The sequence below is a fragment of the Mustela nivalis genome, assembly GCF_964662115.1.
Source record: "Mustela nivalis genome assembly, chromosome: 14".
NCBI lineage: Eukaryota > Metazoa > Chordata > Mammalia > Carnivora > Mustelidae > Mustela > Mustela nivalis.
The window spans coordinates 37,756,968-37,769,152 of NC_139033.1; the positions used below are offsets into that span (position 1 = coordinate 37,756,968).

Sequence of the window (12,185 nt, forward strand, 5' to 3'; positions counted from 1 at the left end):
GCTTTAACTTCTGAAACTCAAGTTGCACAATAGGAAATTGCCAAATGTGGATATTATAGGAATTTGAACATGCGGAACGCGGTCTTGCGCTGGATAATAACGGTATTGAGGAATGTGCAGCTGTTTGTATGGGAGTGAGGAGTCCCAGTCCTCGGAGAGCGGGGAATGGCAGGAACTGCCTCTAACTATTGTAATCTACAAGATTATCCCATTAATCATATTCGTCTCTGGGAGTACCTTCGTTCTAACTCGAAGTGCTGTTTTCCCCTTGGTATGTCACATGCGAGAAAGCTTCTAATTGAAAACATTACGGGGACAAATTTCAAAATGTTCTTAAATGCAAGAGGAGTTTTGGTTGCCAGTAAAAGTAAACCACACACATCAAAACCTGCTCTGATTACATTTTTGATTTTTTTCTGTCTCCCCGCCCCTTTTTTAAGCCTATAATATGTTATCATTTGTTAGGATCTGAAACACTCTAGGGTTTTTCTTAGGTAGCACAAAAGCCTGCTACGTGCTCTAGGCCTGTAGGGCAGTTGGGAAAGGAGGGGGAGTGACCTGTCTGCTCTCCTTTCCACCCGGAATTCAACAAGGCCTGGGAGAGGCAGATTAGTCTGGGGACAAAAATTAAAAGCACATTTAAAAAATGAGATTCAGATGCACGAGGATGGGGTGATAAGACTTTTATTAATGACATACTATCGGAGCTGTTCGGCCAATCGCGGCAAGTGTTTCAAAGCTCCGGCGGCTTTCTCTTCAGCAGCTGGTGTGACTTCTCACGCTGCTCTGGGACTTTCTCCTACTGAGAACCTGCACACATTTTAGGGTGTGTGTGTGTGTTTCATCTCAGTGGCTGTATAAGAATCCAGCGCATGCCCCATCCCCGGAGTCACAGATCCACTCTAGGCATTTGCATGGGTCTGGGCAGTTACGTAAGCACGGTGTATGTTCACACACAAGCACATGTGTGCACACATGCATGCATGAGCCATTCACGCAACAGATTTTCATGTAGGTCGGAGCTAAAGACCAAATGCTGATAGCAAGGGACAACAAGTAATTGGACTTGTGAGTCTGTACTTGAACTTGAAGCGAACGAGGTAACTTTTTGTTTACCTAACAAGGTCTGCAATGATTACAGACCTCTGAAGTGTAGAAGCACATTAGTAATTCGGCACAATATTTGATTTCTTGGGTTATAGATAACTGGGAAACGTGGCCCAGCTGGTATGTTCAAACTCGAACTATATTAGGAAAAGAGTGCACTAGAAAGATGGCTGTTTGTGCCCCTGAACTACAAACTTCATGGGTTTGTTGACTGTTTTTCTTGCTGTCAACATTACCTAATACTCGAGCCTCAACTGAAATATCGGACTACGACGTCTCCTACTATCTGTGGTCTGTGTTTAATGGGCTTATTCATTCAGTAAATATTTATTGGGCATCAGTGATGTGTCAAGCACGAGGGGGGCACAGCTTTCACTGGGGATCAGACGCATGTTAAATTTTTTCTTTCTTCACCATTCTGTACTATTTTCTCTATCTCTACCTCCCGGACTCCTAAGGATTTGAAAGAATACAATTGCTCTTACAGCTGAATATGTGTATGCGTAACACGTGTCTTTTGTTTGAGAAACCACAGCCTTTTAGAGTTTGCTCCTTTAAAATGAACCCCCAAGCCCTAGTCCTCCCACTGAGCCGCAGCTGTGCCCTCTGCATGGACCCAGACGAGGGAGGACCAGGTCCCAGTCCGGACCATCTCTTTCCTGCTGTGTGATCTTGGGCAGTTCACTTCATGTCTCACGGCCCCCCGCCCCCCCGCCAGCTCTTCAGACGGAAAGACTACAAGAGCCGCCCACGCCTTGTAAACGGTCAAGTGCTGCAAAGAGTGGCGAGGACTCCCAAGGGACACAGCCAGCCAGGGTCCCGGTGCTGTCCTATGAGGTGTGGGGCCCGTTGGTTCCAATCCACTTCCTCGCGCCGCAGCCTAAAATAGAGCAGCAACATCTGCAGGCCCTGTGCGAGCTGTGGGGCCGTCTGGCCGGGGGCCACAAGGGGGCCGACGGGCTGCCAGGGGCACAGGTAACCACATGATGGCAATAAGGGGAACTGAACCTTCTCGGGCTGCCTTCCTGCTGAAGTCAAATGGCCTTTGTCAAGTTACCCTCCTGCTTGTCTCTAGTGGACAGTCGCGGGCTGGGAAGAGGCACTGGGCGCACTCTCTGCTTTGTTTGTAGGAGGGGAAGGAGAATGATGGAGCATGGAGGGCACAGGGTAGGGTGTCCCTTGGGCCCTCCTTCCCCCCAGTGAAATTGCCTCTCGTTGTCACTGTCCCCAGCCCCTTCCTTTCTGACCAAAGACGAAAGAGGGCATGAGTGTGCAAAGAGGCCCAGGAGATGGCCAGAAATGGAGGGCCTGGCTAATTGTGCTCACTGCTTTCAACTCCAGTTTAGTGATCACCTCTTTCTGGAAGCCTTCCCTAAGCTCCCAAGCCTCCCCCAGATCACTGTGGCGCTTAGGACGTGTCACCATCGTTACCTGCTTACTCATCTCCTCCCTACCCAGGGAGGAGCAGTTATGGTATGAGCGACTCGCCTTTGCCAAAAAGAACCTGGACTCACAATCCAGCCCACGAGTCAGTCATTGTGCGTAGACACTGATGCAATCCATGGTTCATTGTCATTGCTAAGTACCACCCAGTTAGGGCTGTGTCTTTGTGGTGTAACTCTTTCTTTTACAAGAAAGGCAAGAAGAGCTGGAGGGGCGGGGAGGGAGGACTGACAGTTTTGTGCACGTTTCCCAGAGAGCACAGTGACTAAGATATCCTCCTCAGCAGCCCTCCCAGTGACCCATGATCAGGCCCAAGCACACACACAGGGAGAAGCGATTATGGTATGAGCGACTCGCCTTTGCCAAAAGGAACCTGGACTCACCATCCAGCCCACGAGTCAGTCATTGTGCGTAGACACTGGTGCAATCCATGGTTCATTGTCATTGCTAAGTACCACCCAGTTAGGGCTGTGTCTTTGTGGTGTAACTCAAGATTCCAGTTTAAGAACGTAAATGGTTATTGTTTATTTTATTTAATTTTTAATTTTTTATTATTTTTTTAAAAAGATTTCATTTATTTATTTGAGGAGGAGAGTGCACAAGAGCAGGGTGGAAGGCAGAGGGAGAAGCAGGCTCCTGGCTGAGCAGGGAACCTGATGTGGGGGGCTTGATCCCGGGACTTTGGGATCATGACCTGAGCAGAAGGCAGACAGATAATGGACTGAGTCACCTGGCCCCTGAGGGGCCCTGGTTTTTTGTTTTGTTTTTCCTTTTAATTCATGTGTTTATCTGTGAGAGAGAACAAGCGAGCACGTGCACATGCAAGCTGGTGGGGAGGGGCAGAAGGAGAGAATCCCAAGCAGACTCGGCCCTGAGCACCATCCCCATGCGGGGCTCAATCCCAGGACCCTGAGATCATGACCTGAGCTGAAATCAAGAGTCAGACGCTCAGCCGCCTGAGCCACCAGGGTGCCCCTGGTTAGCATTTAGAGCAGAGATGCTCTGGCCTCGGCGATAGCTAACAATGGTGCCTCCCTGTGGTGGAATGTTTTCTATGTGCCAAGCCCTGTCCTAAGTGCTTCACGCACAGTAACTGAAAAAATTCCTCATCTCGACAGTGCGAGGTAGACAATACCATTATCTTTCATAGTGGGGAAACTGAGGCAATTTGCTTCAAGTCACACGGCTTACACGGCAGGGGTGGGGCTTGGACGTGGGAGCCTGTACTTGGGCCCCTTCACATGGGAGGCCCCTGGAGGTGCTACGGTCATTGCTGGGGTGCTCACAGAAGCTGGGGAGGGGGCTGTTGTCTTCCAGCTATTGGGGCCAGCAGGCGGAAGGGTCATTACCAAGGTTGGTGGGCAGTCACTGTTCCTCTCTCCCCTCAGTTTCATGGAGGGCCCTGGATTTACCTTCCAGGTTACCGTGGATCGTTTGACCAGCTTGCCTGTTTCTCTGGTTCCCATGGTGGTGACCACAATTTGCCCAAAGTGTGGTCTAAGCAACGGCAGGTTAGAAAATCTGAGGTCCAGCTTTCCAGCACTGAAATTTGTTGTCTCATATTTTTTTAAGTGCAGTGGTGGCATATATAATAGAAAGAATGCTGGTTTTGCCTCCCTGCTGCCAAAAAGCTTTCTATGCATCTCCTGTTTCACATCTAAGTGATTTTTTTAGAGGCCTCCATGATTTAAAACTTTTCTTTAGTCATCTACTGTGTAATTTGTATGGCTCTATTCATAGTTTGGAGAATTTGTTCTTTGTCTCTCTTTTTAAAGATGATATTTATTTATTTGACAGAGAGAGAGAGAGAGAGAGAGTGAGAGAGTCTGAGCAAGGGGAGCAGCAGGCAGAGGGAGAGGCAGGCTCCCCACCGAGCAGGGAGCCTGATGGGGGCCTCAATGCTAGGACTCTAGGATCATGACCTGAGCTGAAGGCAGTTGCTTAATGAACTGAGCTACCCTGGCACCCCTTTCTCTCTTTTTTATAAAAAAGATTTATTTTATTTTATTTTAGGGATTTTATTTTGTTTATTGGTCAGAGAGAGAGGGTATAAGTAGGGGGAACTATAGGCTGAGGGAGAAGCAGACTTCCTGCTGAGCAGGAAGCCAGACACAAGGCTCGAGGGATCCCAGGACCTTGAGCTCATGATCTGAGCCAAAGGCAGGCACTTAGTGGACTGAGCCACACAGCTGTCCCTAATTTAATTAATTTTTTGAGAGAGACCATGTGTGCACACAAGAGGGCGGGGAGGGGCACACAGAGAGAGAGCATCTCAAGCAGACTCCACATCTACTGGGAGCCCACCATGGGGGTTGATCTCACGACTGAGATCATGACCTGAGCTGAAACCAAGAATTGGACGCTTAACCAACTGAGCCACCCAGGCGCCCCTAAAGAGTTTCTTTTTAAGTATTCTCTCCTCTCAGCGTGGGGCTCGAACTTAACCATCTGGAGATCAAGAGTTATGTGCTCCACCGACTGAGCCAGCCCGGTGCCCCTGTGCTCTCTCTTTTTCTAAACTTCAAAATAACCTCCTTCCTGGGCTCGGCAAAATCCTGGGCTAGCTCAGCAATGAATAACCAAACGACAACCGTCTCTCTAAAAGCAGGAAGCTTTTATTGCAGCTGGGAAGAGGCTGCCTGGGAGTCAGGAGACGTGAGGGAATTCCACGCCTGGTCCTGCCGCCGCTCTGCTGGGTCAGTCCCTGCGTTTTTCTGGTCTCGGTTTCCTCATCTGTTACATGCGAGAGTTGGAATGTGGCAGCATTTACAATGCCTGCCAGCTCTGAAAAGATTCTATGAAATGGCAGGGCAGTGAAACGGTTCTCAGGCTCTTCTGCTGAGACTTCTTGGTTCCTCTTGTTTGACAGCCTCTAAACTTTAATTTTCTTCCCCTTTCCCGTGACCTGCATGCCCAACGGAGACACCTCAGTATCCCCTCTACTGTCACGGCCAGGAAGATGCCCCGCGGTTTCTGCGGACTCTCTGCCAGGTAACTTGTCCTCCCCTTGGGGCGCGAGTCTGTTTCTTAGGTCTGCGGATCGCACAGTGTCCTGGAAACATGAACGGGCAAATCGTTCACAGTTACAGCAGGGCCTTCAGACCCTTTTCCGAGCGCTTTCATGTACATTTTGTAGAATCCCTGCTTCCGGCGAACGCAGAACTTTGTTCTTGGGGAGTGTGGGGTAAATAATTAGCCAAAAGACAACACATAAAGCGAACCCTTTGATTTTTACATATAAAGATGTTCAGGCAGAAAGGCAACCTGACTTCCTCAAAGCGCCAGTGAACTAGTGGCCAAACCAGGGCTGTTCCTCAAATCCGTGTTCAAACCACGAATCCGGGTCACGCTTTGCGTTCCAGCTGCGGCCGGTATCCCGTTCACGGTCGCATTTTCTAGTTTCGGTGCTGAGTTTCCTGCCTATCTTTCGTGTTCAAGGATGACACCAGCTTCCTAGGCTTTTTTCTCCGACTAGATGGTATGGAAGCCGCCCCATGGTGGCGGCATACAGTCTGGCCTAAAGGGCTTGCTTGATAAGTACCGTTGGAACTGAAAGAAAGGAAGATCACTGCCACCACAGATGTGGAGAGTTGAGTAGTTATTGTCAGGGACACGTCTGTAAATCTGGTTGTTTAAACCAGTTTCTTCAGCTCTGCTTCTGCTTCCCAAACATTCTCGACTGTCAGTGTTTTTTCAAATACCTGCCACTTCTGGGAGCCGATTTATAGACGGCCTTCAAGAAGTGGCACGGAACCAACCCCCATCTAGTGAACTCTGCTGACGTGGGAGCCCGTGGGATTGATCTCGATGTCTGTCTCACCATTTTGTCGGATGGAGTCTGGGCTGGCAGTGGCTGGAGTGAGCGTAAGGTACCTAATTCTCCAGGCACCTGCAAATCTTTACATATTTAGAAATTTCACCTTCCTTTTTTTTTTTTTTCTTTTCTTAAATATTTTCTCACAACTACTAACAAGAAGCAACACTAATCAATGTGGTTTTCAAGTTCTTTCTTTCCCCTCTCTCTGCTGTGCTGGGAAGGGTCCAGTAGTTAAAGCAGAGGCTGCAGGAGAGAAAGGGACAGGCAGAGGGACATGCACAGACCACGGACTGGGTCCTCAGCCTCTCTGGGATCCTGGGATCCGGGCATCCTTTCCTCTCCTGGCTGCTTCTTAACCCGCACCCCCCAACCCCCCCACCACGGCAGGTTTCTGTATTCTAGTCACTGCCCTGGGCAAGTGCAAACCTCTAGTGCCTTTCAAGTGGATCCAGAAGCTATTTTTGAACATTTTCTATGTTTAGCCAATTCACCCAAGCACAAAGTATGAAATACAAGAAGCTGTGAATTTTGCTTACACCAGAGCGCCGAGGGGTGTGATATATGTGTGTGTGTATGCGTATATATATGTATATATGAATGATATATATTTAATAAATAGGGAAAATGCGCATGTAGTCTATGCATATTTGTTTTAAGGACTCCTAACTTTTGGTCCCATACGCCCCATGTTTTGCACGGGAGTCATCTTAGCGAGAATGGCGGCCGCCTCGCCAACATCCTATTCTGGGGAAACTCAATGACTCCTGCATCCATTTCATGCAGGTGAGCTGTGGCTGGGGGAGCCGGGCTGCCTTCCACTGTGCTCTGCCGCACACCGTGGTTCCTGTGATAGGACCACTGGAGATGCGCATGAGAAAAGAAGCGTGTGGCTGCCTACCAACCACCAGGAAACTGCATTTATGCCGCGTTCAAGGGTGGGTCACCTGCGCTTCAGGGAGGTACCCGAGTTCCTGAAATTAACTGCGGGAGAGGCAGAAAGGGCCCTGGGGTTCTGATTTCCAATCCCTGGCTGGGTCCTACAAGTTCAATACTTCTGCTTTAAGAGTGGATGTGTTACCAAAGGATGCTGGGCAATCATTTTCTTTTTTAAGATTTTATTTACATATTTGTCAGAGAGAGAGAGAGAGGAGCGAGCACAAGCAGGGGGATGAGGCAGGCAGTGGGAGAAGCAGGCTCCCCTCTGAGCAAGGACACTGATTCGCGGGACTTGGTCCCAGGACCCCAAGATCATGACCTGAGCCGAAGGCAGATGCTTAACCGACTGAGTCATCCAGGCATTCTGCAATCGTTTTTTTTTTTTTTTTTAAAGATTTTATTTATTTATTTATTTGACAGAGAGAGATCACAAGATCACAAGTAGGCAGAGAGGCAGGCAGAGAGAGAGAGAGGAGGAAGCAGGCTCCCTGCTGAGCAGAGAGCCCGATGCGGGACTCGATCCCAGGACCCTGAGATCATGACCTGAGCCGAAGGCAGCGGCTTAACCCACTGAGCCACCCAGGCGCCCCTGCAATTGTTTTTTAAAGTTGACTGTTTTCTCCTTGCACTATATTTTCTGATGCTATTTTTGTTTCTGATTGGACTTTAATAACTAAGTTCTTCTTACTCTCTCAAATCGATCACCTTTGTTATTAATTTTTCTAGCATGTTCTTACACCAAGCTTCTCTATTAAGTGATTATGGATTAGCAAATATTCCATTAGATCTGATTTTTTATAACGGAGTCATAGAATTGGATTTGACGGCAGAAAAGACTAGTGTTTGAATCCTAGCTTTTCCCAGGCTACTGGGGTCACTTTACGTAAGTTAGTTAATCGCTCTGTAAAATTACGGTACTAATCCTCTTAGCATTGTTGAAGTATAACATGAGATAACATACAAACACCTATTACAGCGCCTGACACAAAATAAGTGCTCTGTAAGGTTTACGTATCATTATTGAGCTGCGGTAGGTACTGGGCTAAGCTCCTGAGAACTTAAGGGAAAACATGGGAGTGACAGGCATGTAGATAAACAACTATAAAACAGTGTGATACAAGCCATAATAGAAAGCTCAAGGTGCTCTAAGGACATGGGAATTCATACAGGGCAGTGATATTTAATTTTCACAAGTCAGATCAGACATGGCTTGCTTTCTCTCTCTTACGTGTACTAGATAGCTATCTCTCTCTCGTTCTATCATATACTGTATGTTCTTATATGTTTTATAAATTCATGCCTGCGTATTATAAAAGTGGGTTTTACTCACAAAACTCCACGTGCTGAACCTCATGGGAGATCTGGGAGATTTTGAAGCATGATTTTAATATTTGTGATTCCAGCCTGATGACTCTGAACCTCCCCCCCTTCCTTCTGAGCTGCTCACCTGTAACCAGGTTTGCTCTGGGAGCCAAGGAAGGTCTGTCAGATGGATTCGTGAATCTAGAACATTTATTTACCCAACAGGTCCTGAGCTGACATCACAGCCACCCAGTGTATCACAGCCACCCAGTGCATCACAGCCACCCAGTGTATCTGCTATTGTCCTCAAGGGCTTCTTTCTGAATAGGGGAGACAGCTTGGCAACTCATGCTCAGTGTGTCCCTCGAGGTGTGAGGTGGATGCGGTGGTGGGGTGTGTGTGATCAATTCCCCTGGGGCAGCCAGTGCAGCAGGAAAGGGCTGGGAAGGCTGGCCAATGCAGGACGAGTGAGGGATCCCTACCAGGGAGAGGCAGAAAGACCTTTCCTTCCTCAGAGGAAAGTGCTGCAGGTAAGAGCCCACAGGCAGACTGCACGAGATGATTCAGTCAGACAAATACCGCACTGAGTTTCAGTTTCAGGGACTTGAAAAGAAGGTGCCGTTCTCAGCGGCAGGCTTTTATCACGGATTTCATGACACCATTGGGCGTCCAGAGATCTTCGGTGGGGTGGGTGGGCAAAACTCATGCTCCCAAACTGACTTTAAGGAGAAATGAACAAGACCGAAGTGTCATGCAACCTGCTTGAGGAGTGTTCTTTCCATGTTCATTGAACATGGAAAGCATCAATGTATTTAATTATGGAAGAAATTGAACACTATGCATAATTTTATAAGAAAGGAGGAGGGGAAAGCCCTGTAATCTGGCCCTTCTAGAAAGAACTACCACTGGCATTCTAATGGCCAGTCTTTCAGGTTTTATAATGTCTGAAAAAGAATGAATATGAGATCAAAGGATACACGTTATTTTGTAAACTCTTTGCTCTTAGCACTCTAGCATAAATATCTTCCTATATAAAAATATGCAGCTTATTTTTTAAAGTATTTTAATATACATAGTCACAAGGCAGAATACTTGTGTTATAACTTTTAGAATGAAAAAAATAGCAATAATAGAAAAATGTTATAATGGCTAGTAAGTATAACTTTGGAGTGTCTGCTAGACCCTGCAAGTCTATTTAAAAAACAAAGAAAGAAAACCACCAAAGAGAGACTAAAAGATAAGGATAGAACCTTATTCTATAATTGCTATTCTATAAAAGTAGTGAGAATTCTCATACAAGACACTGACTGCCTGGGCATCAACCAACATGGGAGACACACGTCCCTGTGGGACAGATAATCCAGTGGGCATCCCCTGGGACCCCTTGCCTTGACCCCAAGAGAATCAGAACCTCATAGACAGCCTGAATCCCCTCCTCTCTCGAAAGAAGGTCACGGGAGGTCTTCTCCAGCATGTGTTTTGGCTCTGTCAATCTATGGCACTGTCTTCTGGGAAAATGGCTTATTTTAGAAGCATAAAATAACAGTTTAGAAGAAACCTTGCTCCGGAAGGGGCTGCAAGATGCATTTTGGAGAGTCTGAAAAGAGAGCTCATATTCTAGCCCAATTCTCAAATGCCGATTTAGGAGTCCCAGCCCTGGTCCGAGGACCTGAGATCGGGCTGGAGAGGCGCTGGGCGGAGGTGGGCTGGGGAGAGGGAGGTGGGCTCCAGTCCCCTTCCTTCTCTTGCCTGCACTGACAGCCACTCCTGTGTTCTTTGGCAGCTCAGGTCCTCCATGATTCTCTGTCTATGTCTCCAGGGAGATGAGATGGCCCACAGGCCGTTGAGGTGGGCCCTCTCATACCCAGCTGCCACCCGCTTGATGGGAGAGAGCCTCGCAAAAATGCCCCCTACCAGGGACTGGAATGGGCAGAGTCTGGAGAGACAGATGCCCGATGCCGGGAAGAGGCTCAGTGTGAACCCCCACGGCTGACACATACTTAGAATTTACTAGGTCCTTTCTCTGTCAGGGACGTTGTTCTGCATTTTTGTTTACACCGATCCTCAGAGGTAGATGCTGTCATCATCTTTCCGGGATAAGACAACAGAGACTCACAAGCTAATGAACTTGAGTGAGGTCCCACAGTCCAAGGCAGAACTGGTGTCAGAGTTCATGCGATTTCACTCGGGAATCCCTGCCATCGGCACCGTGGCACGCCCCTCTGCAGGTGGAGAGGACTGGGGGGGACACACGGAGGGGGACTTGTGGTGGGAGGGGTGGGCAGGGACAGATGTAAATAAAAACTGACAGAAAGGTCGAAGCTCAGAAAGGAATCTGTTTTGATATGTTATATTTCCTCCATGCTTTTTTTCATAATCTGCTTATTTTTCAAATGGGTTTGAAGGCATTTAGATAGGATATCCAGATTTCTCAAAATTTTGTTTATGGCCAAAGACTGAATGTCACTAATTTTTAGTCTGGCCCAGTCACAAATTGCATCCCAGGACCTGTGATTTTTTTTTTTTTTTTTTTTTTTTAATGTATGACTGTCTATTTTTAGGGCTTATTGGGAGTATATTTTATTACTTGGCTATAGGTACATTTAAGAGTGATTATAATTTCTGATCATATTCAGGTTTCAGAAATGTTGCATTTATGCTAAGAGTTCTGAGGTAGGAGACTTGATTAAGCAAATGAGTACTAATGAGAACGGAAATAAACATAAGGCTGGTTAAGAATAACCAGAAAATGTATCATCTGCTTGGACATCGATTGGTTTTAGCATTAAAATATATGAACCAAAAATAGGGCTTTGTCTTATTATAAGTAGTTACACTGTGAATATTTGAACTTTATTTTTATGCTTTTGCACGTGAAGCTGTTCCTTTTGTTTGAGTCTCCAGCTGCTAAGCCATCAAATTAATAATAGTCAAAGAATGGCTCTGGGCACCATTTCCATTTATAAAATAAATAAGTCCTAGGGATGTCCTGTATAGCATAGTGACTATGGTTAACAGTACTGTACTATATATTTGGAAGTTATTAAGAGGGTAGATCTAGAAAGTTCTCAACACGTGAAAAAAATTGTAACTATATGAAGTGATGGACATTAACTCAATTTATTGTAGTGGTGATCATTTCATAATATACACACTGCAAATCATTATGTTGTACATCTAAAATGAATACAATGTTATCTATCAATTGTATCTCGGTAATAATAAAAAACAATAAGAAAAGAATGGCTCTGGGAATACTGCCTAAGGTTGTGTCCTTTGCCCTTTGGCCATTTTTGTGAGACAGAGAAGAGAAAATGGGATGCCATTTCTAAAGCTGAGCAAGGCAGAGCAAGGAAAAGGTGATGAGCAATGAACCTTCTAGAACCATGATTAGACTGGGTCCAGTGACTCCGGAGCCAGTGCTCTTTCCAGGAGACTCCTTCTTCTCTCTTCTCTCATTTTAATCAAATTTGAAGACTCCTATGAAGATGAGATATTTGGGACACCTGGGTGGCTCAGTCATTAAGCATCTGCCTTCAGCTCAGGTCATGATCCCAGCGTCCTGGGATCGAGCCCCACA

The 12,185-nt window shown here is 46.7% G+C and overlaps 1 protein-coding gene across 7 annotated transcripts in view; it reads left to right on the forward strand.

Annotated features, from left to right (window-relative positions):
• The first annotated feature begins 4,410 nt into the window (after positions 1-4,410).
• Positions 4,411-12,185, forward strand: part of LOC309848357 (uncharacterized protein) — a 242,332-nt gene continuing 234,557 nt past the window's right edge. For 2 of the 7 annotated variants that reach the window (XR_014302989.1, XR_014302990.1), the window contains exons 1-2: positions 4,750-5,246; positions 5,482-5,541. The gene's annotated coding sequence lies outside the window, so the exon portion shown is untranslated. The other 5 variants (XR_014302986.1, XR_014302987.1, XR_014302988.1 and 2 more) reach the window with 5 other exon arrangements.